Raw genomic sequence first — 26586 nt, forward strand, 5'->3', positions numbered from 1 at the left:
TCCTTCTTCTGCAATTTGTGTGGGCATGGAGCCAGGACTTGGGCCGGGAGGCATACATTCCTCAGTGTTCGGGAGCAGGTAAGAAGGCCCCGGCTGCTCTGAGGGCGGGCAAGACACAACAGATAGATAGATAGATAGATAGATAAATAGATGATAGATAGATAGATAGATAGATAGATAGATAGATAGATAGATAGATAGATAGGTAGATAGATAGATAGAGATAGAGATGATATAGATATAGATGATATAGAAATAGAGATAGAGATAGAGAAAGAAATATAGAGACATATAGATATATAGATATAAAGATATATAGATATATATACATCCTGTTTTTCCCCAAAATAAGACATCCCCTGATAATAAGCCCAATCAGTCTTTTGAGAGCATGGCAATAAGGCCAAGTGCTTATTTCAGGGTTTAAAAAAACAAGATAGGGTCTTATTTTCAGGAAAACACAATATATATATCTTGGATGCAGACATTCTCTAATACATTTAATGTTTCATTCCAAAGTTCAAGTGGTGGAGCCCTCTGTTTTAAAAACAAAAACAAAAAGAGAAGGCAGAGAAAAAGAAAATACGGAATTATGATGTGTTCTTTTATTGAATGGTTGCCACTTTCCCCTCCCACTTTAATCCTTTAATCACCAAATGTATACATCATCAACTCTGTCCTTTCTTTTTTTTAAATGAAAAGTCTATATAAGATGTCCAAACTTCTATATCATTTCCCCCAATCCTGGCCAAACTGATCAGCTTTATCATTTCCACATTTCCTCTGTCCATTTTATAATCCAAATCTTCTACTGTGGGTAGTTCTTTATCCTCCCATCTTTGTGCATACAGTTGCTGCAATTACTGTATATACAGCATTAATTTCACATATTTGTTTTCGAGCTCCATGTTCATAAAATCCAATAGAAATAATTCTGATTTTGTTGTAATGTTAATCCATTATTTTTGGTATCATTGTATAGATTTACACCACTTTTTTTTTTGCTTTTTCACAAGTCTACCATGCATGATAAAAAAAAAAATCCCCCCTTCCTTTTTGCACTTCCAACACTGAATTGCTATTCCTCTGTACACTTTTGACAGCCTGACTGGAGGCTCATACCAACAATGCATCCTTTCATTAAAAAAAATATTTCCATGGTGCTACTCCATTTTTAATGGGCATTTTTAAAAGTAAGCCACAATCCTGATTATTCTTCCTTTTTTCCCCTAGTGTATTTACCACTTTTATCGGTATGCAGGGTGTTAGGCATTCTTCTACATATACTATTCATTCTGACTACATGATATCTCATTTTTTTCCCCTTAAGAACCCAAGAAAAAACAGCACACACATACACACACACGTTTGCGTGTTTGTGTATATTATATAAATATCACAGACAAAATATTCTTGGAGTAATTATAGGATGGTTCTGACAAAGGTCACTGAATTATTTTAGAAATTCCTTGGATATTTTTCTATGCATGTTAAGCAGGTAACTCTAGTTGTTATGGTGAAAAAAAATGAATCCAGAATGGAAAAACACAGGACTCAAACCTTTTCTTAAATTATCTTTCATCAGCTTTGAAATATATTCAGTAAGTTTCTGCTAAATCTGTGATACTACAGCCCAATGAAGTCTTTACTAAAAACTCCCCTTTGAAGGACTGGTTCTGTTGCACATGCTATTTCATATAGATTGTTCTCTGCTAATAGTCCCTTCATGATCAGTTGTTTTTTCTTTGTAAACAAAGCATAAATTAATCAGAACATAGTGAGCTTCTGGAATATATATCTCAACATTTTTTGATTCCAGACTGTAGACCAGTGGTAGTCAACCTGGTCCCTACCGCCCACTAGTGGGTGTTCTAGCTTTCATGGTGGGCGGTAGGGGTTTTGTCCGATACTGAAACACTTTTCTTTTTAAAAAAAAATTAATTGACTTTTTAAAAAAAATTCATAGCATTATTTAAAAACATTTTCATTAGGTGTTCATAAAATTCCCAGTGACAATTCAAATTTCTGAAAATATACTATTTGTATCGCCCATGCATAAATTTAGTTCACGTTACGTAAGTGAAACTAAATGGCGCTATAGTGAGACTGCAAACAAAACAGCCTCATCCCAGAATACCTTGCACATCTCCCCCCACACCAGCCAGCTGTAACAGACAAGCAGAGCTGGTAGCCAGCGCCCCCCCCCCCAAACCAAATCCACGATGCGCGAGAGGCATGCACAGACGATGATACACAGCGCATTACTGTGGAACCGGTGGGCGGTTAGAAAATTTTACTACTAACAGAGATACAAAAGTGGGCGGTAGGTATAAAAAGGTTGAGTACCCCTGCTATATACCATTTGAACAGTTGCTTTGCCTCTTTCTGAATACATTCATCATTGGCCAGATATTTGATTTTTAAGGTTCACATTTCTGCAGGAAGATTCATTTTGAGAAAACTGGGGCTTGTGACTTATATGTTCAGTGTCAGTATGGTGTATATATAACATGATGATTCCTTTGGAATTTGACTGCAGGATATTTTTCTGCTGAGAATTCCGTATCTCTCCCTCCGAGACTTCATTTCTGAGATGGAAATTACTTCCAGGAGAGAGAGTGAGACAGAATGGGAGTAAGAGAGAGAGAGAGAAGATGCTAGATGCTAGATAGATAGATAAATGCAACAAAAATCTGTATTGATAGAAATCCTGTCTAGGTGGCTCAGTGGCTAAAACACTGAGCTTGTCGATCAGAAAGGTCGGCAGTTCGGCGGTTTGAATCCTTAGTACAGGTGTCTCCTGTGTGAGCAGGGGGTTGGACTAGATGACCTTCCAACTCTATTATTGTTTAATGGAAATAACAGAACTATTCCCAAAATAATGTAGGTGGAATTGTAGCTGTCACTTTAAAAAGAATAAAAATATTTTTAGGAAATTATATTTAAATAGCAAGAATACCTATTAATCTAAATGCATTCTATCTGAAAGCCATGTTTTGGGAAATTTTTGGAACTACTATAGATAAACTTCATATCAGAAATGACAGACATTTGATTATTTATTGATGGTTGTCTGGGTGTGCAGGGACTAAAATGGTGACAATATTTGGCTGGGTTATTCCAACAGAGTTTGGGTTTCACTCTCAATTTTAAAGATAGACATATGCACATACAGTTAGGATCCAGTGTAGTGCAGTGGTTACGATCCTGAATTAGGAATGGGGAGATCCAGGCTGTTCTCTTTAGGCACAGAATCCATCTGAGCAATCTCGGACCACTTATTCTCTCTCAGCCCTAGTCAGAAAAATCAAAAACATCAATTTACCATCCTGCACTAGATGTATGCAATAGTCGATGGCCTGTAACTTTAGTAAAGAGGTCTTCATTTTAAGGATGACTAATAAAAATTACACTATTTTTGCAGAAAAAACAATTGCTACCAACCTGCCCTCCATTGAAGACCTGTAAACTGCACGAGTCAAAAAGAGGGCTGTGAAAATATTTACAGACCCCTCACATCCTGGACATAAACTGTTTCAAATCCTACCTTCAAAACAACGCTACAGAGCACTGCACACCAGAACAACTAGACACAAGAACAGTTTTTTGACATCACTCTGTTAAACAGGTAATTCCCTCAACACTGTCCAACTATTTACTAAATCTGCAATACTATTAATCTTCTCATTGTTCCCATCACCCATCTCCTTCCACTTATGACTGTATGACTGTAACTTTGTTGCTTGTATCCTTACAATTTATATTGATATTGATTGTTTCTTGATTGCTTATTTGTATCCTATGACTATCATTAAGTGTACCTTAGAATTCTTGATGAATGTATCTTTTCTTTTATGTACACTGAGAGCATATGCACCAACCTTGTGTGTCCAATTACACTTGGCCAATAAAAAATTCTTTATTCTATTCTATTCTATTCTATTCTATTCTATTCTATTCTATTCTATTCTATTCTATTCTATTCTATTCTATTCTATTCCTAAAACTGTAATGAGCTGACATTATAGTTTTCCTGCAACTTTTTTGTGTGTGTGCTTCCAAATAGTTTACCTAGCCACTCCTCTTATTATAAAACTATATAAAAAAGAGTTTTTCTACTTTTTCATAGTAATTAAAAATGTAGGTTTGGGTTAGTTATAAATGGGTTAGCAGAAAAACCTTGCAATTAGAATCAAAAGAACAGAAAACAAGTCCCAGATCCCAACATTATTATAAGGAGTTTGTGATCATCACAATGTGGTTATACCACACATGATGTCAAAGACAGCTACAATTATAACTACTAATAAAAATCCCTTTAAAGATTCCAAATCTGCAAATATTGATTCTGCTTTCTAAAACAGCAAGATATGCTATTTCAATATAATTCAAATTCCAGATATCCCTGTCCTTAGTAGCGACTTGTGATTACCTCCATTATTTGAAGTTAAGAACAAGTTTCCTTGATATTCTTCATACTTCCTTTATTCACAGAGGATTTTTTTAAAAAAAACCCCAATTCATAAATGTACAGATCAGAAGAAAAGAGGAAAAATTTCTTGTTGTCTGTTATATTAGAGTAATTTTCTGGACCAGCTTCATTTTAATAGATAAAAGCACCTGTCAGTGCTTTCATTACTTTTGCAGAATAGGATGAAAATAGCACGGGGACATTTAATGCACCTAGTTTTAACTGGATATCTTTCAAGACTTCACTGCAAAAAATGTCTTAAGTATTTCCCTGTTTTTTTTTTAAGTAGAACCATCAGCAATGAGGAAAATTCTACAGCATAGCAGCTTCTGGTTAAGAAACAAAACTATGTTGTGCTGAACAAGCATAAAAAACATTATTTCAGCTTAAATCTAATTAAACATTTTAAACCAAGCTCTTACTTTTTAATTTTTTGTTCTATTTATTGTATTGTATTGACACCTATGTAACTTTGCCATATCTGATGGAGAAGCCGGGAAGGATGCCCTTATCAGTTGTTTCACCTACGACAGACAATAAGAAAAACAAAACAAAACACTGACATTTGATTTATAGATACATATCTTCCATTTCATAAATGTTTATTTAATGTATTGGCCTTCAATCTATTCAGTCATGAGGTTAAGTAAATAGCTGACAGTATTGGCTTGTCCAGTCATGAAGAATGATAGACCTAAGAGTGTGTGCTGGACTAGCCAGCCTTGAATCAACATCTGGAATTTTGACAGTGATGTTAATCCCAGGTAGGCTGCTAACAGCAGCATAGAATAGCAAAGTGGGGTGGGGGAGTGAGTTTAAAGCTTGGAGCAGCTCCCATTTAATAATCCAAAACGGAGAAAGTGAAAGACCTCCAAATCAATATTAGACTTGCAACTCAAGAAGCTGAAACTGCCCAAGGAGCTGCTGATCCAATTCTACAGAGGAATTATTGAGTCTGTCATTTGCACCTCTATAACTGTCTGGTTCGGTTCTGCAACCCAACAAGAAAAACACAGACTTCAGAGGATAATTAGAACTGCAGAAAAAATAATTGCTATCAACTTGCCTTCCATTGAGGACCTGTATACTGCACGAATCAAGAAGAGGGCCGTGAAAATATTTGCAGATCCCTCGCATCCTGGACATAAACTGTTTCAACTCCTACCCTCAAAACGACACTATAGAGCACTGCACACCAGAACAACTAGACACAAGAACAGTTTTTTCCCAAAGGCCATCACTCTGCTAAACAAATAATTCCCTCAACACTGTCAGACTATTTACTGAATCTGCACTACTATTAATCGTTTCATAGTTCCCATCACCAATCTCTTTCCACTTATGACTGTATGACTATAACTTGTTGCTGGCAATCCTTATGATTTATATTGATATATTGATCATCAATTGTGTTGTAAATGTTGTACCTTGATGAACGTATCTTTTCTTTTATATACACTGAGAGCATATGCACCAAGACAAATTCCTTGTGTGTCCAATCACACTTGGCCAATAAAAATTCTATTCTATTCTATTCTATTCTATTCTGAAGGAAATATACATAGCTGACTTGCTTAAAAAACCACAAAGTACTTGAACGCTGCCTGATTCCATTCACTTTTTAAAAGTAGAGAATGCCCTGTCATTCACAAATCTGTACTGATAGGTTATTTGAAAGATTTACCAAATTGAGGGACCTTGCATTTTTCTTAACATGATATGCAAAATATAATAAATAGCCTGTTTGGGTGGTACATTGTGTTATCATTGTTACTGCTGGCTTTCTTTCTTCACATCTTATTTCAACTAGTTTAATTTGATTATGAAGCTTTTTCAAAGGATCAAAGTCTCATTTCCTTAATCTTCTTTAAATTAGTGGCACACATTAGAAATGTGGGTGATAGAGCAAATTGTTCTATGCAGAAAAAAATTATCCGCTGTTTCCTTCAGTGTTCCCTTTATGACCTGATTTTGAAATGCGTTTATTCAAAGCAGAAATCATTGTAGTCTTTCAAGTGTATTTTGGATAATGTCTTCAGGTCTTAGAATTGCCATATGGTAGAGTTTATTCTCCATTTATAAAGGCTGCTTTTTTTCCCTCCAAAATCTGGATTGTCCTCCTTTTCCTCCTCCTTCTCCTCCTCCTCCATTGTGACAATTATTAGACTATATATGCACAAGACCTCTATGTGAATCTAAGATTGCAGCCTGGTTAAATGATAGGAATAAATAGTGTTCAAATAGGATGTAAACCAGAGGTTGTATTCAGCTGGTTAAAACCAGTTTGGGTGAACTGGTAGTGAAAATTGTGTTCCGTGCACCTGCGCTCACATTTACGAGGGAAAGTAAGTGAATACTCCTGAGGTAAACCAAGTCTCTAGGTAAGTAGAAGCCATCACTAGAAATTATGAGGGACATCAGTATGAATATCACTATGTAAAAAGAAAGATTCTGAGTGTATATTGAAAGTATATGGAATTTTTGTTGTTGTTTTTTCTTTTTTCCTGTAGTAAAAATGGAGTGCATAATAATTGTGCATTATGCTTCAAGGAACATTTGGCTTTAATAGTGCTTCCTGTAAAATATCTTTGAAGATAGCTGCTTCATGAAGGAATATGGTCCCATGTTTTTCGAGCGTCAGATTGCTGTGTTGCTTTCTTTCGCAATGCTGCAACATGCCCCGTCATTTTCATTCTCAAAAGCCTCTCATGACTAGAAGCTAGGATCCTAAGAAGTGACCCAAAGGGCTCCCATCATTACCGCAGTAGCGGCTCCCATCATTACTGCACCCTGAGAAGACAGAGTATTAAGTCTCCGTAATGAGGCACCTTGTCAAGTCAAATACAGCCTGCCTCACACATTTCTAGGATACACAGGAAAAGTTTGTGATTATGCACAGATGCCAATGTAAGAGAATGCAGAAAGACTCTTTTTATATAAGAAAAAAGGAGCCTGCACGACAAAAATCTCTCTCTCCCTCCCTCCCTCCCTCCCTCCCTCCCTCTCTCTCTCTCTCTCTCTCTCTCTCTCTCTCTCTCTCTCTCTCGGCATACTGGCACAAAGATATATACAATATATATAACGAATTGCTAGGTTTTCAATTTTGTTCATTTCTGTGGCTAGGATGTACACATTGTCCAATTGCTTTGCATTGGCTTTTGGCTTTTGGCATGATCTAATTTGTACAGTATGTTCCAGCTTGCAATATTTCTTCAAATCATCTAGATTCTTGAAATACAGATTTTCCTTTTCTCTGTATCCAGCCCTCCTGCCTGAGGAGCTCCTTCTCCCCTTACAATGCTATGATAGGATTTGGAGAAGTACAAGATATTTTCTTTTGCCTTAGAGGCAGGATCCATTTATCTCAAAAGAGGAAAGTTCTCCTTGCTTTTTTCCCAAAGGAACGTTTGTTACTTCTCATTTCTTGATCTTTTTCAGCCTTCTCCCACTGTTGTTTTTCCTCCTCATACTTCTCAGCCTCTTTTCGTCTATAAAAAGCACAATTGCATAAGAGATGTTTGTAGATGCCAGCCACCATAAATGAATTATGCATTGATTGGTAAATAGGCTATGACAGAAAGTGATATACGAGCCTTGTGCTAAGCTGACTCTGAGGAGAAGTTTTGAAAAACCACAGTTTTGGTTTGTGAACTCCAGAACTCTATAGCCCATCTGCAGCGGTGGGTTTCACATATTCTTACCACTGGTTCACCCTGCCTATGCATGCACATGCGCCTGGCCTTCCACACATACACCTGACCTTCCACACATGCGCTTTGCTTGTGCATGTGCCTTCCATGCATGTGTCTGGCCATGAAAATGTGGCTAAATAGGATGGCACTACACCGGGGTGGAGAGGGTGCCCCCACACAGTTGCCGCTACCAGTTCGCCTGAATCAGTACGAACTGGCTGAATACCACTTCTGCCCATCCGTCTCTGATGCTCAGGAGATGGGGGTCACCTTTTTGTGCACGAACTAACATTTTGCTGCTCAACATAGCAGCTGGTTCTCATATTATTGTTCTTGAGGATAGGATGTAATTTCTTAATCCTTTACACAGGATATGAAAGTCTTTTTTAATTAACTGAATCACATAAACAAATGACTAACCTCTCACCTGATCAGTTCTTTTTTCTCCACAATTGCTTTGAAGGCTTTATCAGTGGCGATGTTGATAAAGGTCTGTTTCATAATGCATCAAGACTGAATCTGAAGTTAAACAACATGTTTATATAAATGTAAAAATACTAAAGAATGCATGGCTTATTGAATGACATGAGATTTCTTTTTCAGTACCTGTATGATCTGTATATAGCGTTGCATTGTAAATTGTGGCAATTCTATTTTCCAAGGACTCTAGATATGCTAACTTTATCAAGAAAAAGTTGTGGATCTCAAATGAAATCTTTTCTCTATCACCAAATTCCAGTTTCATGTTCTCTGTTGTTAAATTTGTGACTTTGGTCTACACTCACATCTACAACAGGATTCCTATTTTCCAAGAAGAAATAGAATTCTTAGTCAAATTTATTTTTATTAATACTATAGATTAATTACACGTTTAATAAATTTCTGAAGCTTTATTTGAGAATGTTCTTTCACAAATAAACCCCTTTCCCTTCTGAAATTAAGTAATGTATTAAATGTTCACTTTTTTTAAAAAAAAAGATGAATCATTATAGTAAAGTAGGAAATTAAAAACATCATCTTAAGAGCTGCAAACATATTTAAATAGCAAGCAAATCCAAATATAGGATAATTGTAGATGAAAGATATTTTGTCAACACAAGAATCTTTTTCAGGATTATTTTCAAATGACAGAAACACTTGGTAGTGTCTTTAGCACCCATTCTTTTTGCCTTTAGGAAAGGAATTAAATCCTTTGTTCCTCTATATTGGATTAGTGATTATATTAATAGCTTTTTATGGTTTTTAAAAAAGATGAATCATTATAGTAAAGTAGGAAATTAAAAACATCATCTTAAGAGCTGCAAACATATTTAAATAGCAAGCAAATCCAAATATAGGATAATTGTAGATGAAAGATATTTTGTCAACACAAGAATCTTTTTCAGGATTATTTTCAAATGACAGAAACACTTGGTAGTGTCTTTAGCACCCATTCTTTTTGCCTTTAGGAAAGGAATTAAATCCTTTGTTCCTCTATATTGGATTAGTGATTATATTAATAGCTTTTTATGGTTTTTTAAAAAAAATAATATTGGAAGAGAGAATAAAATCCTCAGGGGAAAGGAGGAGGAGGATACTTGTAGAAAAAGGTTAGATCTAAAATCCATCAAATTCAAAATGTCATCATCCTAATGTTGCAGGCCTCCATGAGCTTTTGAATTCAGAATAACAGAATAACAGAGTTGGAAGCAGGGGTGGGATTCTACTGGTTTGGACCGGTTCGGGTTAAACAGTAGCTCTGACAATTAGCTGGGAGTGAATGTTGTGGTCCGTCAGCAGCCTACGGAGATGGCAACGGAGTCGGACAGCGATGAGGCTGAGGTGAGTCCAGGGCCATCAGGAAGTGAGGTGCGGACTCCAGAGCCTCCAGAGACTGATAGTAGTGAGGCAGAGGAACAGGAGGAGCCTGTTCCTAATGCACACATGAGAAGAGCTGCCAGAAGGCAAGAGCAGCTCAAGCAAAGAGGACGACTCGGGAGTAAGACCAAGAGTTGGCCCCTCCCATAAGGCTTAAAACAGACCAGCACTGATGTCTCAGCTTGCCGGAAAACGACATTGTAGCTGCATCCTCTGCTTCATGTATATCTTTGTTTTTGTGGCTTCTGGATATTTGCCAGGAAGGGCCTTTGGCAGGTTGCCTAATTGGACTAAGGTTTGTGAGATAACTAAAAAATTTGTGTTTGGGAGGCATTTGTTTGACTTTGAGTTGAACGATGCTGGGAATGAAAATATTCCCAGCTGTTAGAATAAAGTTTCTTTTTCCACGGACTAAGTTTAGTACTACTTAATTGGGCCTGGGTCACTACAGTGAACCGGTTCACTCCAATGATCAGCTGGGCCCGCCCACTACCCCCTGTGCTCTACTTACCTTTATCTTCGCAGCTGATTAGCACAGCAAAGTGAATTGTGGCACCTCAGCTGTTTAAATTCCCTAGCTGTAACATGGAAAGTGATTTTTCGTTGAACTGTGCACTCCATGCAGCAAAGCGTGCAACCACTGAACCAGTTGTTAACCGGAAGGATCCCACCATTGGTTGGAAGGAACCTTGGAGGTCTTCTAGTCCAACCCCCTGCCTGTTCAATTCAATCACAGTATGTGCTACAAATACAAAAGAGATGCTTGTTATGGATCACTCCTTATCTAGTGCATTTCTGATTTCAAGTGCTTAATAATAAATCCGCTCCACCAAACTTCCACGACACCAGGCCAGTTAAAAACAATAATATGAAATTGTTACTTTATTTTTGAATTAGAGCTTTTGTATGTATGGGTCTCCTACATTTCCCTAAAATACACATTTTTTTAAAAAAAGTGAGAATTCAAGCATCCCTTCTGGCCTGAAAAAACTTGTACAACTGCAAGAAGCAGCCTGATTTACCCACAAACCTGTTACTCACTGAAATTCTCTTTTCATAAGCATGATGCTTTATAAAATTTATTAAAGCTGTCCTTCCTCCAAACTGCTATAGTACCAATCTTTGTGGCATCCCACAGATCTAGATTAGGACATTTATCAGAAGCAGAAAGGAGCAGATTTAGTTCTCCACTAAACCCTCCACTAAACCCTCCACTAGAAATGAAAACTTGTTCTGTTTTTGCATAGGATCTTCACAGTACACATTCTCACAGTACCTTTACATAGCCAGAAAGAGACAATGATCCCTAACAATAAATCAGCAATACACACAAATTGTGTGATGGATCAGTTTTCAATTCGTGGTGATGGAGGGAATACCTTTTAAATATATGCATGATTATTCTTGGTATTGTTATTAAACTTAAAGACAGCTTTAGCATTTCCTCTTTCATTCAAGAAATCTCAGCAAAATCTTGCTGTATAGGAGGAATAACTCCATAACTTTACCTAAGCAACTTTTTAGCTCTCACGTTGTTATAGTTATCCACATTTCCCCTTATTTATTAAATTGTTAGAGTAGGATGTAATTTTTTTCTATATTTTTAAACCACGTTTAAGCAGTCATTGACTTTACAAGACCATGTCCAGTAATATAAACATGTAGAAATGTGAATATTTGAAAGGCTTATTGGGGTGTTAGGGATAGAAGTGTTGCTTTGTCTTACTTTGTCTAAAAGAATCCAAAGATTTCATGCCAATTATTGGACAATTTCAGGGATACAATATATTACTGGTTTTACCAACTTGCAGAAAATGCAACTTCCCCATTTTTGTCTCAGCCAGTGCCTACTACATGAGGTAGGACTAGCTCATGTAGTTCCAGGACTCATGAAAGCAAAAGTTGAACTAAAAGACCAAGATAGGACACTGTCAGTTTTGGAAGGAATTTCCTTTTTGCTTCTTAACTGCCACATATTTTAGCTGGGGAAGTTGGGAGGGAGTTTGTTGTTGGAGTGGTAGAAAGCTAGTCATAACAACATTCTGTATTCAAGGACATCCTACGCCTGATGAGACTGCCTGAAGATTGTATCCAATTGAGTGTGAAGAGTTGATTGGACAATGTGATGAACTTGTGGGTGTGGGGCAGGGCTGTGAACTGTCAATTAGGTGTGGAAAATGTGGAAGCTGTCAGTTTCGGGTTTTCCCAGATTTGCCAACATGACATGTCTAATAAATTGGAGCTTTGAGGAACCTCAAGCCTCAGAGCTTTATTTCATTGGGGGTGTTCCTTGGAACTCTGACAGAAGCCTTTGAACTTTGGAATTGGAGAAGATTCCTGAGAAGATAGTGGACCATCAAAAACAAACAAACTGATGCAGTGGTAAAATCTGAACCAGTTTATTACCAGTTTGCTGAACGCGCATGCGCACCGCACGCCAAATGCACGCTGCGCACGCTCATGCCCAGTACATGGCAAACGCGAGCTGCGTGTGTGCATGCACAGTGCACACCAAAAGAAAGCTGGTGAAGGTAAGTAGAATAGCATGGGGGGTAATCAGCTGTGGTGCATGATCATGGGAACCTTTTTAAAAACTTTTTAAAAGCATTTTTTACTACCGGCTTGAACAGGTAAAATGCTTTACAAAAGTAAAAAAAAAAAAGGTTATGATGATTGTGTGGTAGGAATTTGGAAACTGAATCCAGAATAACATACAGCTACACTGGAAGAATGGCAGAATTAGCTGTATTCTTCAGAACAGCTCCATTGCAAAATTAGGTATGCCCGTGAGGTGAAATTGCTTCATGTAATTCTCTTTTCGTTTCTTAAGGTATTCTTTTCAGTTAGGATTTTAAGTTTCATAGTTTTAACACAGTACATGAGGAATGTGGCAGACAGACTTGCAGTAGGTAGCAAAGTGAAGTTCTTTGTGAATGATCATATTTCTTTTCATGATTTCTCATCTAAATATTACATGCTACAGAGACTTTGGGAAATTTCATTTAAAAGCATTTCAGAATTTGTTCATCCACCTGATGGGTAGAAGCAACATAAGCTTGGGAACTTCAATGTCCGGGAGCCAATCAGAGTCAAACTACCTCACTTAGATGGACTTTTGTAAGTCAAAGTGTAAGCTGTCATTTCTCTGTGTTTTCATCCCCAGGTTTGAAATCCAGATAGAGCAAAGGCCTAACCAATAAGAACAGTGATGGAATCTGAATATTGGACAAGAAGTTCAAATTAACTGGTAGAGCCACATGGTTTTTCAACTTGTGTCACCTAGCAATAGAGGCTGTGGTCCCATTTAGCATTAAATGAGGATTAATTATACAGCAATGGCCAAAATTGTGGAAACCTTTTGAGAAAAGTATATTTTTGAGGTTTGATGGCTAATAAAACCTTTTTTTTTTTTTTGGAGTTTCAGGATAATCCTATTCCACTGTTGGAATGGCCTGGGAATAGCCCAGACCTTAACCCAATTGAAAATCTATGGAGATGACTAAAGAAACTTGTTAGTCAGAAGCAACCCAGCAATAAAGCCCAGTTAATAGAAGCAATCATTCAATCTTGGTTTCACATCATAACAGCTGCAGAACTGAAAGACTTGGTTCACTCCATGGGAAGACTTTTAAGGCTGTAATTCATGCTAAAGGTTATCCAATTAAGTATTAACTGACGCAATAATTTTTGTGTATCTCGTTTTTTCTATGGTGATAATTTTTGTATATCTCATTTTTCCTATGTGTTTCACTTTTCTTCTTTATACTGTAACTGCTATTCTAATAGCAAATCCTTCATAAAAGCTATTGCAATACATTCTTGATAAAATGATCTTCCCACTGATATGTAATTTTATGGTACTACTCCAAAAAACAAAAAGTGGTGTTATTAGCTACTTTTAGAAAATACACTTTTTCCAAAAGGTTTCCACAATTTTGGCCACTATTGTATGTCTATTTATATTTCTAGTGCAGAGAAGAGCAACCAAGATGATTACAGGGATGGAGGGTAAAACAAATAGAATAGAATGGAATGGAATGGAATGGAATGGAATAGAATAGAATAGAATAGAATAGAATAGAATAGAATAGAATAGAATAGAATAGGTTATTAGTATAGTATAGTATAGTATAGTATAGTATAGTATAGTATAGTATAGTATAGTATAGTATAGTATAGTATAGTACAGTACAGTACAGAACAGAGCAGAACAGATTTTTTTATTGGCCAAGTGTGATTGGACACAGAAGGAATTTGTCTTGGTGCATATGCTCTCAGTGTACATAAAAGAAAATAAAAAATAAATTGTTTTTTCTGCAGTTCTAATTACCCTCTGAAGTCTGTGTCTGTCTTGTTGGGTTGCAGAACCAAACCAGGCAGTTATAGAGCTGCAGATGACAGACTCAATAATTCTAGTGAAAAGAAAGTGGTTGCCACAAGGAAGAGGGGGACAACCTATTCTCCAAAGCACCTCAAGGCATGACAATAAATAATGGATGGCAACTAATCAAGGGGCGAAATAACCTAGAACTAAAGAGAAATTTCCTGACAGCAAGAACAATTAACCAGTAAAACAACCTGCCTCAAGAAGTTGTGGGTGCTCCATTACTGGAGATTTTTAAGAAGAGACTGGACAGACATTTTTCTGTAATGATCCCTTCCAACTCCGTTCTGCTCTGTTATTCTAGAAGGCTCATTAGGTTTAGCGAGACAGTCTTCCGATGATCTCAGTAGGAGTTATGGCACTCCATATGATTTATTTAACATCAGAAACACTGTAGCAACAGTGCATTGGCAACCAGTTTTCCACTACTTCCATTAGATTAATTATTTGAATTCATCTTTTCAACATAAAATAACGTAACCAATTTTTGAGCTGTCAAGGATCGGATGTGCAGAATTGGCAATGGTGGATTAATACCTGAATGGTTTGAAAAGAGGGTGTTTTTTTAAAAAAAATGTGTGCATGTGGGACAGAGATCATAGACCACCCCCTTGTTAGAAAAAAAAATCCCAATCTGCATTTGCTAATGACCTAAAATTAAGATTGATGTGAATAGCTGTAACTGTCCATTTCCAATGTGGCAATTGCATATTTGATGTTGATAATCGGCCTCAGCAAGCAGAAGGTTTACAAACAGATTTAATGGACCCACTTTTTTAAAGTAGTGATTTGAAGAACAGAGTATTGTATGATAGCGTCATTTGTGGAGCAGTCATTCAAAGCACCATTAGGTCTGAGCTTTTGAACATATCCGTGGTTTGATCTGAGCTTTTCAGTGGGGAACAATGAGAAATAGCATGGGATGATTCACAATAGTCAGTTCTGAGTTTTGAATGGGCACGATGTACAATTGTATATGACATACACAATAGACACCCATCACAATTGAAGAAGTATTAAAAACCTGTCAGCGTGCAGAACAGCGAAAATCTCTCTCCCTCTCTCTCCCTCTCTCTCTCTTTCTCTCTCTCTTGCTCTCTGTCTCTTTTGCTTCCAAATACAAGACTAATATTCAGGAAGCTGACAATTTCTCTTTTCAAAATAAATTAAAGGGTTTTTTTGTATCCTAAACTAAAATCTAGGCATGTGACATATAGAAGAAGAAACAATTATCCTAGTTTTGTTGGGAGATGCAGAAGTGACCAAAAGCTAAGAAGGACCAGATGATTGTACTTTGATTAATAGTATAGAGCAGTGGTCTCCAACATTGATCCCTTTAAGACTTGTGGACCAAGGTTGGACACCCCTGGTATAGAGAGGAGAATTTGTATGAATAGGGTTTTAAACAGTGTAATAATTTGATTTTTTTTTAAAAAAATCTCCTGTACAATTATAATTATGTTTCACAGGGATGAGCAGATTAAACATGATAAATAAACCATCATTTATATTCAAGTTGTCCTTGTTTTTTTATCTGTAAGCATGAAGTACATGCATGTACTCATCTATAAAAGTGATTTAGATCAAGTCAAGAGAGTTAAAGTAGAGATAAATAAAAAGGGTAGGCATAGGATTCAAATGAAACTTGGACAAAAGATTAGTAACAGGATAATTTAGAAAAGAAATATATTAATGTGGCATGCAATGAAGGGTAACCCAATGGCAGGAATTCTTGAAAGAAAGAAAAAATGTTTCTGAAGTTTATGCAAAGGGTTTCACAAGACCAGGGGTCTGCAACCTTAAACACTCAAAGAGCCATTTAGACCCGTTTCCCACAGAAAAGAAAACACCGGGAGCCACAAAACCCTTCCTGTGCCTGACTTTTTCTTGAGCAGCCACAAAACTAGCATGTGTAGTTGAATTAAATGCTCTGCTTTCTTCTGAAACTTTTCTTTTCTTGGATTTATCCATGGTTGACCTACCAGGGATTGAAAAGCTCAATAAATTGCATGCTGGTGGGTGTTGCACATTGGCAGTTGTGATGCATATTTTGAGTAACAGAGGGGTGAAAGAGTCACATGTGGCTGCAGAGCCACAGGTTGCTGACCCCTGCACAAGACAGAGAAGGAGTATATATAATAATTATTAACTATTATTATTATTATTATAATTATTATTAACACCACAGACAACACTTCTATCATTCAAAACGACCTTGACCATCTAACCGCTTGGTCTAAAAATTGGCAGCTCCAAATTTCAACCAGCAAATGCTCAGTCTTACATATAGGAAAAAAGAACTCTAAAACTAAGTACATACTAGATGGACATTACCTTACAGACGACCCCCATCCCGTTAAAGACCTTGGAGTTTTCATGTCAAATGATCTAAGTGCCAAAGCCCACTGCAACTACATAGCAAAAAAAGCTCTAAGAGTTGTAAACCTAATTTTGCGTAGCTTCTTTTCCAAAAACACCACACTACTAACCAGAGCATATAAAACATTTGCTAGACCAATTCTAGAATACAGCTCACCTGTTTGGAACCCTCACCACATCTCTGACATCAATACAATTGAACGTGTCCAGAAATATTTTACAAGAAGAGTTCTCCATTCCTCTGAAAACAACAAAATACCTTATCCCACCAGACTTGAAATCCTAGGCTTAGAAAACTTAGAACTCCGTCGCCTTCGACAAGACCTAAGTTTAACTCACAGAATCATCTATTGTAATGTCCTTCCTGTCAAAGACTACTTCAGCTTTAATTGCAATAATACAAGGGCAACCAATAGATTTAAACTTAATGTAAACCGCTTTAATCTAGATTGCAGAAAATACGACTTCTGCAACAGAATCATCAGTGCTTGGAATACTTTACCTGACTCTGTGGTCTCTTCCCATAATCCTAACAGCTTTAACCAAAAACTTTCTACTATTGACCTCACCCCATTCCTAAGAGGACCATAAGGGGCGTGCATAAGCGCACAAACGTGCCTACCGTTCCTGTCCTATTGTTTTTCTTTTCTTCTTCCTATATATGTTTATATGTGTATATACTATATAATCTTTTTGTATGATGTTGTGACAAAATAAATAAATAAATAAATAAATAAATAAATAAAAATAATTATAATCAGATAATCCTAGAATCATAGGGAAGGAAAGGACCTGAGAGGTATTCTACTGTAGTCTTCGAGACAGGAGCAATAGTGGGTTGTTACCGGTTCTCCCCAGTTCGCAAGAACCAGTAGTAAACATTTTGAGTAGTTCGGAGAACCGGTAGTAAAAATTCTGCCTGGCCCCACCGCCAATCTATGGCTGCCTCCCGACTCACAGCTGATCGGCTAGAAGGAAAAAATCAAGATTCACTTATCGAAGAAGAGAAAAAAAAACAAGACACTGTCCCTTTAAATTGAGAAGCCAAGAAGCCTCCCAATTGATTGGCTCGCTTCTCAGCCAGCAGATCGCTTGGCAAAGAAGAAGTGGGGTGGAAATGCTGTCATTTTAAATTGACAGAGCAGCTAGAAGCTCCTTTCTGGGTCAGATGAACAACAAATTGGATAAGAGGAGGAATTCTTATATGGTTCAATGTTTTTGAAGTTTTGGGGTTTGTGCAACATGGGCTTTGTTTCTAAAAAGGTTTGGGCGATTTCCATTGTGAAGTATCCTGTCTTGAATGAGTTTTCTGTGTGCTTGTAAAGGGAGCCGAACTTCCGGCTTCCACTTTATATTATCTGTAAGCACCGGTAGCTGTTTTCTGCTTACAAAGTTTCCTTTATGCAGCTGGCAGGAATGTGGAATTCCAGGCAGGTTCCTTGCTAGCAGATTGATTATTCCTTAATTATCTGGGATATTTTATTTGGGAAATGAATAGGGGGGCATTTGATTCCTTCCCAGAACAGATTAGTGGGGTGGGGAGGAAATGGGGCTTTTGAAGTAACCTTACCCTGGAGTGGGAAGGGAGTGGGGATTTTAGGCTTGCTGTCAAACATCAGCCATAATATTAATGATTGTTTTGAACAATATGCAGGTTGTATTACATGGATGGCTGTTTTATATGTGAAATTATGACTGAAACCTATATAGGTTCACACTGTTAGGAAGTTTGTCCTTAGTTTTAGGTTGCTTCTCTCTTTGTTGAGTTTCCATCCATTGCTTCTTGTTTTGCCTTCTGGTCCTTTGGAAAATACATTGCCCCCCCCCTCTTTCTGGCAGCCCCTTAAAAGCCTGTTGCCTATCACACTTTTGGGCAAAGCATGTGAGCCATTTCCTCCTTTCAGTTGTCCCTGAAAGTGCATCTATAGCAGAGGTCTCTAACATTGGCCACTTTCAGACTTTAAGACAGCAAAGCTGGCTGCGGAATTCTGGGAGCTAAAGTCCATAAGTCTTAAAGTGGCCAAGTTTGGAGACCCCTGATCTATAGTATGTAGATAATAAAGTTGAAAAAAGGTGGACAACATTTTGCAGAACTATAGATACGTTGAGGCTGGGTGTGACAAGGAATGGCTGGGAGCAGAGGGGCCAGGCGAGGTACCCCTTGACATGAGAGACATTGAGTTGGCCACGCCTACCCAGTCATATGACCATCAAGCCACACCCACTGTCACGTGACCATCAAGCCATGCCCACAAAATAAGCCACGCCCATAGAACTGGTAGTAAAAAAATTAGAACCCACCCCTGGACAGGAGGCTTATACTGTCCCAGTCAAATCGTTATCCAGTCTATTTTTGAAAACCATCATTAATGGAGCACCCACAACCCCAGGAGGCAAACTGTTCCTTTGATTAATTGCTCTTACTGTCAGAAAAGTTCTACTTAATTCTAAGTTGAATCTCTCTTTGACAAGCTTCCACCCGTTATATAATAAGTCAATCTCCTCTTTTTTTGTGACAGCCCTTCAAGTACAGGGAGACAATGATCATGTACCCCTATCCTTCTCTTCAACAGGTGAGACATCCTACCAGTTTGTCTCAACCATTCATCATATATTTAGTATCCAGGCTCTTTTTCAACTGTTTTGCTCTTTGCATACTTTCCAGGTTCTCAAAATCTTGTTTGTATCACAGTGATCAGAACTGGATACACTATTTCAATTGTCATCTCATCAGCACAGTGTGAAGCAGTACTGTCACTTTTCGTTGACTTGACACTATCCCTCTGTTGTTGCATCCTACGAATTCATTATCTTTTTTGGCAGCGCAGCATACTGTTGGCTCATACTTAAGCGGTGGTCCATTAGGACTCCTAGATCTCTCTCACAGTTACTACTGTTGTACCAGGTACCACCTATTCTATACCTACGCATATTATTTTTCCCACCTAAGTGTAGGACCTTACTTTTCTCACCACTGAACTTCATCTTGTTCGGTGGCACCCAATGCTTGAGTCTGTCAAGATCCTTCTGGATCTTGACCCTATTTTCTAAAGTGTTAGTAGTTCCCCCCAGGTTGGTTCAAATTTGATGAATTCCCCTTCTATTCCCTTGTCTAACTCATTTATGAAGATGTTGAAGATGCTGGGGCCAAGAGTGAATGTTGTGGTAGCCCACTGCATGCTTCCTTCCATGTAAATGTAGTTCTGCTGAGGACTACCCACATCCAGTTGTGAATCCATCTAGTGATGGTTCTGTCCATTCCATATTATTCTATTTTACCAAGAAGTAATATGTGGTGCATTTTGTTAAATGCCTTGTTGAAGTCTAGGTATATTACGTTCATACCATTTCTACTTTTTCAATAAAGTAGTTACTAGTAATTGCTTTGTTTGTATCTAGGTGTTCACAAATCCTTTGCTGGTTTATCTTTTCTAGGATTTTCCCAGGTGTTGAGTCCAGTTTACTGGCCTATAATTTCCTGGATTCATTTTTCCCTTTTTTTGTGCGTAAATTAGGATCACATTGGTTCTTTTCCAGTCCTCTATATTTCAATGTGAGTCCAGCCTCAAATTAATATGACCAACCTTGTTTGTTCTAGTAATGATATGCAGTGTTTCCGTAGCCTCGTTTAACCTTCCTTGAAAAATATAACCACTGCCCTCATTCTATGGTTGGATGGCTTTGGAAGATGCTTTAAATCCATACAGGAAAAAAATAGCTATAGTCAAAGGTCTGAAAAAGTGAAATCCGAAGTTTACCATTTCTTCCACACCTTTAGCTTTGACCATGTTTTTTAGACTTAAATAATATGTAGTGATATTTTGTGTAATTTGGCAACCAGCTGACCGGGTTTATTTGTTTTCTGAAAAGAGATAAAGTAAGATAAGATTTTATAACTCAGTTCAGCAGAAACCTTTATTTTTTTAAAACAATCCTTTTCATTTTACAAGAATCTCTCTCTCTGTCTCTCTCTCTCTCTGTCTCTCTCTCTCTATCTATCTTCTATCTGTCATCTCTTTCATATATGATCTTTTATCTAAAATTACTTTCTCTCTCTCTCTCTCTCATCTTCTCTCTATCCACTTACTTACCTTCCTCCTCTAATTTATCTACCAGAGAGAGAGAATGAGTTGGAGAGAGAGAGAGAGAGAGGGAGGGAGGGAGGGAGGGAGGGAGGGAGGGAAGGAGGGAGATGGAGAGAGAGAGAGACTATGAGGCAATAATGATAAAAATAAAGATTTCCTTGAGTTTAGCTTAATTCTTGGTGACAGTATTAAAGCATTTACAAAGATATCTTAGCAACAGAACAGAACTGTTTTGTGCTTGTTTTCTGGTAGAATTCACATTGTTGGTATCCCAGACTTATAACCTTAAAAAGTCATGATGGTTTCTCATTATAAACTAGGGCCAAACCTGATCAATTAAGTACTCTGTTTTTCCTGACTTTTACTCCAGATCTAACCATTGAGACAGCCTATTGCTTTATTGACTCAGATCTGACAAGGTTGTTTCCAGCATTCCAAATCACATGACTGAATAGGCATATAGTAACTTATATGTCTAATAATTATGCTAAGGAGGGAGTCATACTCATGTGATCCTTTCTTTAGCACAACAGTACTGACTCTTATGGATACTGCTGTGGCCTTTTTTATTTATGAAAGAAGTGATTCTCAAAATAATTTCATTGATTTAGTAGGTTTATATGCCAATCATTTACATTGCCAATCAGAATAGATGACAGTTTTATCAAACTTAACACACATGCACGTACACACAGACACACACACACATGAAAAAAACAAAACAAAACAATATGCCATTTTTTTTTGGATTATAAGACGCTCCGAAATATAAGACGCACCTAGCTTTGGAGGAGGACAACAAGGAAAAAAAAATCTGCCTCTGCCTCCCAGCAATTAACCTCCTTGTAGCAAACAACAAACAACCTGGTCAGTTTCAGCACAGCCTGATTTAACCCAAGCAGGTTGATCACTGCCTATCAGCTGTTCCAGGCTGCGGGGATCACCATTGCCCATCGCCACCATCGCCACCTCAGCAAGCCCCATTTTCGGCCTCCACACATCCCATTTTCAGCATCGTGTACCCCATTTTTAGCCTAAGTGCGCCCCATTTTCAGCCTCCATGCATCCCATGTTTGGCCTGTTCCAGGCAGCAGGGATTGCTGCCACCACCACCTATCCCGCTGCCTGGGATGGGCCAAAAATGGTACACATGTGGCTATCCTTGCAGCCTGGAACAGCTGATAGGCGGTATTCTGGGAGGCCGATCCAACCACCAATCAGCTGCTTGTGCTAAATCAGGCTGTGCTGAAACTGACCAGGCTGTTTGCTGTTTGCTGTAAGGAGGTTAATTGCTGGGAGACAGAGGCCGAAGGGCAGTGGATGGTGGGTGGGTGGGTGGGCCTTCAGCAACATTTGTTATATAAGATGCACAGACATTTCCACCCACTTTTTGTGGGAGGGGGAAGTGCATCTTACACATTGAAAAATATGGTAAACACTAAAATACAGTAACATCTTCAGATGCAAAGGGGAATTGCCAACTACATACAATGAAAATCCATATAACATGTGGAGATTATCTTAATTTGTTTCTACACAAAGACCTGCTGAGATAACCAGGTTTTAATTACTTTTCTAACAGGGCTGCAGCTTGTCAAATCTCCAGAAGAATGTTATTTCGGAGAAAGGATGGCACAGTGATTGAAAAATAATAAACAGTCTAAAGAACTAACTTTCTTTTCTCCAAGCTAATATTCACTATAATTGGCATATAAAGATTTCTGTATAGGGAATTACATTTCCAGTTTTATCTTTGCATGTGGGTAGTTGATTCTGTTTAGGTAAAATGATTGTTATTTCCTCCTGGAGAGGATTTGATTAATTCTTTTTTTTCCTAAGGAAACCACCTCATTTAGGACATCGATATAATCTTATTCCCACAATGCTTGATTCTTTTTAATACTGAAGTCAGCATTAGTGTGTTTTAGTGCAGCCAAATGCTGGGTTAAAGAGGTATTTGAATACTCAAATGGGTTCTGAAATTATTCAAAAGGATTAAAAAAAGAACGTATAAAGAGAGGATTTTTTAAAAAAACACCTTCCAAAACGAAAAATAAAAAGATAAGAAAATGCAGCCTTTTTATTTTCCGTTTGTGAAGTTATTTATTTACTTATTATTTATTTACTTGTCCCAAGGAAAGGAATGGAGAATGAAGTCTACAACTCATAACTGAAAGAGTTTTAACTGGGCCCCTGGTGCCATTAAATTTAAACTCAATGAAAAGTTAAAGGGGTGAAGCAAAGGAAAAAAGAAACTTCCCATAAATTATTCCTTCTGGGATGACACCAGGACTACTTCTCTTACATGGTGTATATCCAGGGCATGAGGATGTTTGCATGGAGAATTCTTACATGGGAAGAATGCAAAACCATTCAGTTGGATGAGGAAAGCACATCTTTCTTCTTCTCCCCTGGTCACTTTTTATAGAGGCATGAGTGAGTGTGTTTTAATTAACTGCATCACTGTTTGGTTTAGTGGCAGCAGTGCCTCCGATAGAAAATCCATTCAGAGAGTGGTAAGGACATTGTAAGGACAATGGTAAGGGCCTCTGGTGGCTCAGACTGCTAAGACAGTCTGTTATTAACAGCAGCTGCTTGCAATTACTGCAGGTTCAAGTCCCACCAGGCCCAAGGTTGACTCAGCCTTCCATCCTTTATAAGGTAGGTAAAATGAGGACCCAGATTGTTGGGGGCAATAAGTTGACTTTGTATATAATATACAAATGGATGAAGACTATTGCTTAACACAGTGTAAGCCGCCCTGAGTCTGCGGAGAAGGGCGGGATATAAATGCAAATTAAAAAAAATTGAGAAGATTATAAGAAGTTTGCTTCCTGACATTCAGGGTTCTGCTTATAAGTGCTATATGCTTAGAGCTCAAAGCATTGCTAGAGTCCCCACACACCCACTTATGGTCTGTTTCTGTTGCTCACATCTGGGAGGAGGTTTCTAAGTATTTCTAGCAGGACTACCAGATTCTGTAACAGCTTTGTTCCCTATGCCATCTGTCTGGTAAACATTCAGTTCTTTATCATTATTCTGTCCCCATTACATATTAGTCTGTATGCAGCTCGACACACAGCTAAACCCACCTATCCTCCAAATAAAATAGACTGTACACATAGATCTGAATGCTTTATTGAAAGAACAGGATATGACGAAACTAGGGAAAATAGGAGTACGTACAATGAGAACAATGAGAATGATTTTAGTTGTCTTGACCACTGAATGAACCCCAAGATTGTTTTTTGTCTACATGTTGTAAATACTTGTTGTAAATAGCTTTGCTGTATATAGTAAAAACCATAAAAGCCTCCACTGTGTTCTTTTCTGTATCAGATGCCACTTTTGCAAAGGAAAATTTACCTCCAGTTCAAAAAGAACTCCATCCCACTGTTTCATTGTTCCCCACATCACCATTGCTCTGACAAGAAGATCATATTAGAGTGTCACCTCTGTTCCAAGTCAGGCCATGGATGACCTGGGATAGATCCATAGAGGATTTGCCCATTCTTTAAGAGCCACCTTTAGATTCAGACATTTTGTCAATTATTTGCTGCTCTCCCATTTTTTACAGAAGGGTCCGAAGAAAGTATGCTACAGTTGCTGTCTAGGTGGCTTCCAGATTCAGTTCAAACTACTTGTTGTTGTTGTTAATTGCGAAGTCATGTCCGACCTATCACAGCCCTCTGGAACGAGCTACCTCCAGGGATACGCCAGCTCTCTGACCTCCGGACCTTTCGACGCAAGCTGAAGACATTTTTATTCCATCGCGCAGTACTGGCCTAATAGTTTGTAATGGGGTTTTTTATTAGTTTTTTTGTATTTTCAGCCAATTTTGAATCAGTCTTTTAAATTTGTTTTTAATTTTTGTATCTGTTGTTTTATCTGGCTGTAAACCGCCCTGAGCCCTTTGGGAAAAGGGCGGTATAGAAATTGAAATAATAAATAAAATAAATAAATAAATCCCATGGACAACATTCCTCCAGGCCTTCCTGTCCTCTACCATCCTCTGGAGTCCATTTAAGCTAACTCCTACTGCTTCAGTGACTCCATCCAGCCACCTCGTTCTCTGTCATCTCCTTCTTCTTTTGCCCTCAATCATTCTCAGCATTAGGCTCTTCTCCAGTGAATCTTTCCTTCTCATTAGGTAGCCAAAGTATTTGAGTTTCATCTTCAGGATCTGGCCTTTTAAAAAGCAGTCAGGGTTGATCTCCTCTAGGACTGACCGGTTTGATTGCCTTGCAGTCCAAGGGACTTGCAGGAGTCTTCTCCAGCATCAAATTACTAGTGATTGCCTTTAATTTCTACAGGTACCCACAAAACACTTCTTAGTTCAGAATGCAGCCGCGCGGGTGATAGAGGGAGCCACTCGTGGCTCCCATATAACACCGATCCTGCGCAGGCTGCACTGGCTACCTGTGGTTTTCCGAGTGCACTTCAAGGTGTTGGTTACCACCTTTAAAGCGCTCCATGGCATAGGACCGGGATATCTTCGGGACCGCCTTCTGTTACCACATGCCTCCCACCGGCCGGTACACTCCCATAGAGAGGGCCTTCTCAGGGTGCCGTCAGCCAAACAGTGTAGGCTGGCGACCCCCAGGAGGAGAGCCTTCTCTGTGGGGGCACCTACCCTCTGGAATGAGCTTCCCCCAGGACTTCGACAACTTCCTGACCTCCGGACCTTTCGCCGCAAGCTTAAAACATATCTATTCTTCCGAGCAGGACTGGGTAATAGGGTTTTTAAACATGGATTTTATTGGGGTTTATTTTATATTTTGTATTGTATTTTAAATTTAGGCTTTATTGAATACGTTTTTTAAATAGTGTTTTTATTGTAATGTATTGTATTATTTTATCTGCCTGTTCACCGCCCTGAGTCCTTCGGGAGAAGGGCGATATAAAAATTAAATTATTATTATTATTATTATTATTATTATTATTATTATTATTATTATTATTATTATTATTATTATTATTATTAGCCAGACTCCACTATTCCACCTTTTCCTGAAAAACTGCATTTTTTACAGAACCTTTCCCACATGAAATGAGGGTTTTGGAGGTCCGTCAGTTTGCTTTCTCAGTGGCTGACTCCCCCTAAATTCTGCTTGAAACACAGAATGCTCCCAACTACTTGGCCTTTAAAAAAACACACTGAAGACTTTTCCTTTAAATTTTGCAGAGTGTTAGAGGCTGATAATATATTGTTTGTTTTGCTTGCTCTGATTGTCAAGCACCATAAGCATATGGAATTAGGCAGTATATAACATTTGTATAAATAAAATAATACATTCCTGCTCTCGCTTAACAGATTTCTACCAGTTTGACATCATCATGTTTTATTTACAGAAACATTCTGACATTTTAATGTAATAGCCAAAGGCTTATTATGTGCTGTCAATGCAGATTTTTACAACAGGACCAGGTCTCGGAAGGCTTCAGCTAACACTACCGTGAATTTTTTTTTTTTATGAAACTGACAAGGGAAAAACCCCTTGCAAGAGAAAAAAATGTCTTTATAGTTTCTGTATGAGTTAGGTAATCAGAGAAGTAAATTATTTATTTATTTATTTATTTATTTATAATTACATTTCTATACCGCACCATCTCCCGAAGGACTCAGGGCGGTGTACAGCCAATATTAAAATACACATACCACTATAATATAAATATAATAAATAAACACTATTTAAAAACAATTAAAAGCAAATATTT

This window comes from Ahaetulla prasina, chromosome 5 (genome assembly GCF_028640845.1).
Source record: "Ahaetulla prasina isolate Xishuangbanna chromosome 5, ASM2864084v1, whole genome shotgun sequence".
Classification (NCBI taxonomy): Eukaryota; Metazoa; Chordata; class Lepidosauria; order Squamata; family Colubridae; genus Ahaetulla; species Ahaetulla prasina.